Genomic DNA, 6858 nt, shown 5'->3' with positions numbered 1-6858 from the left:
AGTTACAGAAAGGTTCCTCTGCATTAAGTATCTACATTGCCACCTAAATGCCCATATGTTCCTGTTGTCCCTTTCTATATTCTCTCCCTTTGCTACTCCCTCCCCTACCTGATCCATTTTGCTCTTATCCTCTCTTTAAGCAGTTATTCATCGATGCTTATAGCCCTTCAAGATGTAAAACTTTTCCTATTATCATTGGCATAGTGATTCGTGCTAGTATATGCAAGTATTTTTAAGGCCATCACATGGTTAAGGTTTCATTGACAGCATACCTGTTAGTTCTAGAAGACATTGTATGAAAGAAGACATCCTAGTTCTGTTTCTCTTAAAAACTCTCTGCAATTATTCGATTATTTTGCCAGGCTTAGATGTATTGGTGATGTATTAACTGGGACTAGGTATTCAATAATTACTTATTATTTGAATTTTGATCAGTTTTATATCTTTGTAATAGCTCCTGTCTCTTGTAAAATGAATTTTTAATAAGGGGTGGGAGCTAGACTTATTTGTGGATACAAATATTCAGAACACAGTAATAAATTACTGGTTTGAGAAAAGGGCACATAATTTAAATGGAGTCAAACCACATAGAATGATAGATAATTCTCACTATAAGAGCCATAGAGACTCTAAGAAAAAGACCTGGCATCAGGCTGAGGAAGCTGCTCTTGTAGTTGTTAGTCAGGGGATTCCATAAGACACCTAAACAATATAGGCTATTGTCATTGCCCTGGTTTTCTTCTGTAGGTGGAAGGTAAGATTCTATTGCTGAGGAAATTATACTTCAGAGACAGACCATAAGTGAACTAAGTTGGAACTGACCTGGAAGATTACTTCCTGCAGAATATATTTTTAGATTTTCTAGCATCTTGAAAAATCTACAATGATATGGTATAGTTTTGTCAAGTCTCAAAGTATATCAGAGATATTATCTTTTTACTGAGATATGGGTTGAATTATCAGATTACTTTTCAATGATTGGAATTTATGTGTGTGTTTCTTGGCCAACTGATATTGTCTGATTGACAGATTTGAACAAGATTTAGTGTTTTTCATACTGTAAACTCAATAAATGTGTGCATTCAGACAGAGACTTCCAAATAACTGGATTTCTTGATCCTATTTCATTTCACTTACCACAGGTTGATTCACTTTCCTTAATTTTTATTCTTTTTATAAGTGCCGAATGACAAGGTTTTAGTGTATTATCTGATTTACAGGAAGGATAATAAGATTGTTTTATCTTCTCCCTGAGCACATAATCTGATTTTTAAGTGGTGCCTTAGTTATCTGGTGATGACATCATTAGGACAATACTGCAAAAGCCCACATTGTTTATCCTTCTGGTAAATGGTTCTCTTTCCTAATCTTTACTTACTAACCTTTTATTATTATTTATTTATTTGATTTTTGAGATGAGACCTATTTTAACATTATTATTAGTTATCCCCTGATGCTATGTGCTAAATCTATTAAAAGCACACTTTCCTTCTAACTGAAATTCTGTCCCTTGTTCAGCACATACACCATCCAGTGTTTTACATTCCACATATATGTATCCCTGGGTTTTCCTTATGTTATTTTGGTATACTGTCTTCTTTACCTACTTCAATTTTTGTTGTGAGAACTGTTTCATAAGGAAACTGACAGGAGAGAATATGGAGACAAAGTGTGGAGCAAAGACTGAAGGAAAGGCCATTCAGAGACAGCCACATATGCAGTCACCAAACCCAGTAACTACTGGGGATGCCAAGAGGTGGATGCTGACAGGAGACTGATATAGCTGTCTCCTGAGAGGCTCTGCCAGAGCCTGACAATACAGAGGCAAATGCTTACAGCCAACCATTGAACTGAGAGTGGGGTCCCCAGTGGAGAAGTTAGAGAGAGGACTGAAGGAGCTGAAGGGATTTGCAATCCCATAGGAAGAATAACAGTATTAACCAACCAAACCCTCCAGAGCTCCCAGCAACTAAACCACCAACCATGGCTCCAGCTCCATATGTAGCAGAGGATGGCCTTGTTAGGCATCAATGGCAGGAGAGGCCCTTGTTCCTCTGAAGACTCAATGCCCCAGTGTAAGAGAATGCCAGGGCCTGATGTGGGGGGGAATGGGTTGTTGGGAGGAGAAGCACCCTCATGGAGGCAGGAAAAGATGGGGAGATGGGATAGGGAGTTTCTGGAGGCAAAACAGGGAAGGGGGTTAATATTTGAAATGTAGATAAAAATAATATCCAATAGAAATATATAAATAAAAAGTATAAATATACATAGCTTTTAGCAAAGAATTTGTAGTACCTCTGTGAATGGGATAGAAAGCCTACAAGTCTCTTGTTGTTCTCTTAGCATTTATATTGTTGAACTTATGCAAATGTAACTGAAGCAACAAGATGTGATGCTTAATTTTCAATGAAAAAATTTATGAAGTCATCTGCTTTCATGCCATGAAAGAAAATATATCACTTCAACTTTTATTATAGTATTTAGCTTATTAGAATTTTCTTATTAATACCTTCTTTCTCTAGGTGGAAACTTTAATCCAATCTATTTAATCATTTTTAAACTTAGATTTCAAGACATTGACTATGATTGTTTGATGCTAATTGTACTTAGCACCAAAATTAGAATGAATATAAAGAGAGTTCTGAGTCAACATTTTCTTTAGTAAATAACCTTGCATGTAATAGGCTGAAAAGCAGGAAATTAAAATCTATTAGCCACAAACACTGTCACTTGGACATCTTATTCTGAGAAAGTCTATTTTTTTATTATCCATTTTATCTTTTAAGGCATTGATTTAAAAAATCCTATAAAATTAAATTCTGTGTTCTGTAAAAGAAAATGTCTACTTAGTACATTTTAAAACACATCTCCCAGTGTGTTTATGTTTCTAAGGACTACTCAGCTGAAGTCATTAAACACATCATCACCATTACCACCAGGGTCATTCTCTTGTGCTTCAGGGCTCCACAAGTTCATTACTAAACAATTGCTCTACCTATAAGATGGACATAGTTTTAATTGTGTTCCATTCTTTCCAAAGAATCACATCACGTGGGAATCATACAGTTTCCATGTCATTGCAGGATTTTCATTAAATCATGTTTTCTAAGTTAATATCTGAGGGAAATACAGATGATCCTTCACTGAATCAAAGCAGCATTGAAAGATAGCAAGCATCATAATAAGGAGAGGTAACACATATCTGTTCATTTTTTGACTTTTAATATACTTCCGGACATTTCTACTTAGTTCTTTCTATTGATGAACTTCCTCCACTGAACAGCTTTCCACAGAATTTTCCAATTCTCAGGCTGTAGTTTTTATCTATTTATAGTTTTGGTTTTTATGTTAGTCCTGATGGAATACTTTCATACTTGTGATTCATCCTTTTTTTCCTGGTTTTAAAACATATTAAGCCAAAGTAAACATATCTGTGAACTGTTACACATCTTGATTCTTTTTTTTAATTATCTTTAGTCTTTTTGTACAGTCTAGTCACTGTCCCATTCCTAGTCTGCCCAACAACAGTTTCTCATTGCATTCGTCCTCCTTCCCTGTCTCCAAGAGGATGTCCCCTCCCCTTCATCCCACCAGGACTTCTCACTCTACAGGATTAGGTGCATCTTCTATCATGGAGGCCAGACCTGGCAGTCCTCTGCTGTACATATGTTGGGGGCCTCATATCAGCTGGTGTATGTTGCTGGTTGGTGTCTCAGTGTCTGAGAGAACTCAGGATTCAGATTACTTGAAGCTGCTGGTTTTCCTATGGTGCTGTCCTCATCCTCAGGTTCTTCCAGCCTTTCCCTATTCAACCATAGGTATTCCCTGCTTCAGTCCACTGGTTGGGAATGAATATCTGCATTTGTCTCAGTCAGCTGGTGGTTGGGCCTCTCAGAGGGCAGCCATGTTAGGCTCCTATCTGTAAGCATACCATAATATCAATTTTTTTCAACAGATTTTTTTATTCAGAAATGTTCAGTAATAGACTGTGTTCTTTCATTTTGGCAGCTCAATTCTAATCATCCTTGTTGTGATACATAGCTTTGCATTAAGCTATGAACCTAGGCTTAGGAAACGAAACAGCTTAATGTAATCTAGAGCAAAAACCTAAAACTACATCTGCTTTTGTTGACTGCTGCACAGTTTAGTTTTTTTTTCCTTTATTTTTTAAAAATTTTGTAATTATATTCATGTACAGAAAACTTAGTGTACATTTAACCCAGTTTAGTGGTGTCTTCTTTAGCCTTTGCCTTTTGCAGTGTGGCAGTGTGAGCCTCAGACTTAGGACCCAGGAAATAGCCTGCCTAGTGATGGTAGATGACATCATATCTGTCATTATAATTGGTCCTAATAGCTTCCACCAGTTTAACCAGAGCACCCTCGTTTTCCGAGTTAACCTGTGTGAGAGCAACAGTGGTGCACGTCTTCCTGTGGACCAGGCATCCCAGTCTGGCATTTCTCTTGGTGATGTAATAGGGCACCCTATCTTTAGACACAGGGCAGGCAGGAAAACCACCAGCTTAATGGGGTCTACTTCATGGGCAATCACCACCAGCTGAGCCTTCTTGTTCACCACCAAGGTGGTGACTGTATTGACCCCTGCTTGGAGGACAGGTGGTCTCTCAGTTGGGATGTCCCCTTTGTCCACAGCTTTCTTCTCAGCATGAGCCAGCAGCCATTGCTTCTTCTCTTGTTTTGTCCCTGGCCTGTACTTGTGGGCAAGCTTAAGCAGCTGAGTAGCTGTTTGCCTGTCCGCCGAGGCCTGGGTGAACTGGTTAATGGCAGAAGGTACTGTGAGCCGCTTATAGAGGATGGCTCTTTGCCGCTGCAGCCTGATATAGTGTGGCCACTTGACGAAGAATGATAGATCTCTTTTGGGCTGGATGTCCTGCCCAATGCCGAAGTTCCTGGGCCTTTCCTCAAACAAAGGATTGACCATTTTTTTGGCATCCCGTTTCTTGATGATGGAAGGGGCTGGGCCACCTTCTTCCTTTTGGCCTTTTTCCTTGGGGCATCTTGCTCGGCTGGAAGAGAGCTCTTGTTTTCATCAAGAAAATCAAAGCAAGTTGGTTGGCCCCAAAATAAAGTTTCATAAAGTAAATACAATATTCAAAAAGATTTAAATAAGAGCAATAGGAAGGAGTTTAGATGCTAAAAGTAGAACCATGGGACAGGTATATTTTTTCTTGATGAAATGGCTCTTGACTGCTTCCTACTGACTTGATTCCATTTGCACCATTGCTCTCCGTCTCTTAAATTGCAGAGCTATGGGAAAATGTAATAAAATAAAAGCTTTCAGCTGTCCCTAGAGAATACAGTGATCCATCGCTATACTTTAACTTTATATTATTCTTATTATTTAATTCATAAAACAAATAGATGAGGGAAAGGAAAGGTCAGCTCTATGTAACATCACTGGAGAAGAAGCAGTGCATATATAAGGAACACTTTCTTGCATTAAGCTTTAGGTTTTAGATTTTAACTTTGGATTAACCCATTTTAAGAGGACTAATCATTTATGTGGATTGTGTAAATATTGGGGAATTTTCATGGTAATTAAATATTCTTTTAAATTTTTTCTTATACCTCTTTTCTTGTAATATCAAAGTACTTTATATTGATATTAAAAAGGAGAACCTGAGATAGTTTTAGCCCTTCTATGTCACATAGTTATAAAGTGATATACCATAATAAAAATTTGAAATTAAACATGATGACAAATTTACAAATAATTATGCACAGATCTAAATCAAACAAAGCAACAGAGTCAAAGTTGTATTGTTGGTCACCCAGTGAATGTTACCATATTTTAAAAGATTTCTATAAGCAAACAGACACACAGATATTTTGGTTAATGAAAGATCAACCAGCAGCTTCACTGTTGATATTTGAACCACGGAGTCTATAAAAATTAGAAAAAGAACCTGTTAAATAAATCCATTTAACTATTCAGGAATGGCACATTGCAAAAACATGCAATTGATAAAATATAATTTTTATAAAAAATATTTTCCTACTTGTGGGACTTTTCAACTAGGGAGAAAATTTCCAACCCAATAGGAATATCCTCCATTGTGTTGCCTCCTTGAGTCTTGATGTGAGGTGTTTGCCTGGTCTATTGTAGTTTCTTATGCCATGGTTGGTGGGCGTCCTGTTCTTTTGTGAGGGGAGGGAGAGATAGGGTGTATTTGGGGAAGAGGAAAAGTGAGGAGGATGAGAAGATAGGGGTGGAAAACTATGGTTTAGATATAGTATGTGAGAGAGAGAGACAGAGAGACAGAGAGAGACAGGGAGAAGACAGATTTGATGGCCAAAGTCAGACAAAAAAGATCACTGTATTTTTTTAAATAAAGTAGCAATGAACAAATTCTTAAGACTCTAGATACAAAAACTATTTGTCTAAGTATTCATATTTTATCACTAAACAGGAAATTAATAACTGCTAATTTGTATCACTACATTTTTGATTTCTCAAGTGTTCCTGTTTCAGTGATAAATTTATTGACATTTTAAATATAGTTTTTCTAAATTTTGTCATAACAATTAAAATGTAGGAAAAACAATTTTACTTGATTTCTTTATAATTAACCCTTGTCTAGAACAGCATGAACATATTACTACTTAGTGTATTGTATGTAATTAAAAGTACATTTAAAGGAAATCAGTCATGTTTTACACATTTTTTGGATTTATTAGTTATAATACATTGCATGTATATTCAATGTAGATATCAAAATATTTTATAAAATTAATTTAACTTTTCTTCCTAGCCAATATTTCCAAGTTGAGATATTCATACAAATATTTTGTGCAGCTCTTTTGATTTTAGCATACCATTTTATACTTCCTAAACATCTC

The 6858-nt window shown here is 36.5% G+C and overlaps 1 pseudogene; it reads right to left on the bottom strand.

Moving 5' to 3' along the window:
* Window positions 1–4214: 4214 nt before the first annotated feature.
* LOC148006252 (large ribosomal subunit protein eL8 pseudogene) lies at window positions 4215–5005 on the bottom strand (annotated as a pseudogene).
* Window positions 5006–6858: the final 1853 nt, after the last annotated feature.

The sequence above is a fragment of the Rattus norvegicus genome, chromosome 4 (assembly GCF_021556685.1).
Source record: "Rattus norvegicus strain SHRSP/BbbUtx chromosome 4, alternate assembly SHRSP_T2T, whole genome shotgun sequence".
In the NCBI taxonomy this organism is placed as follows: Eukaryota; Metazoa; Chordata; class Mammalia; order Rodentia; family Muridae; genus Rattus; species Rattus norvegicus.
Note: the sequence above shows the minus strand (reverse complement) of the source record. Positions and strands in the feature narration are given on the sequence as shown.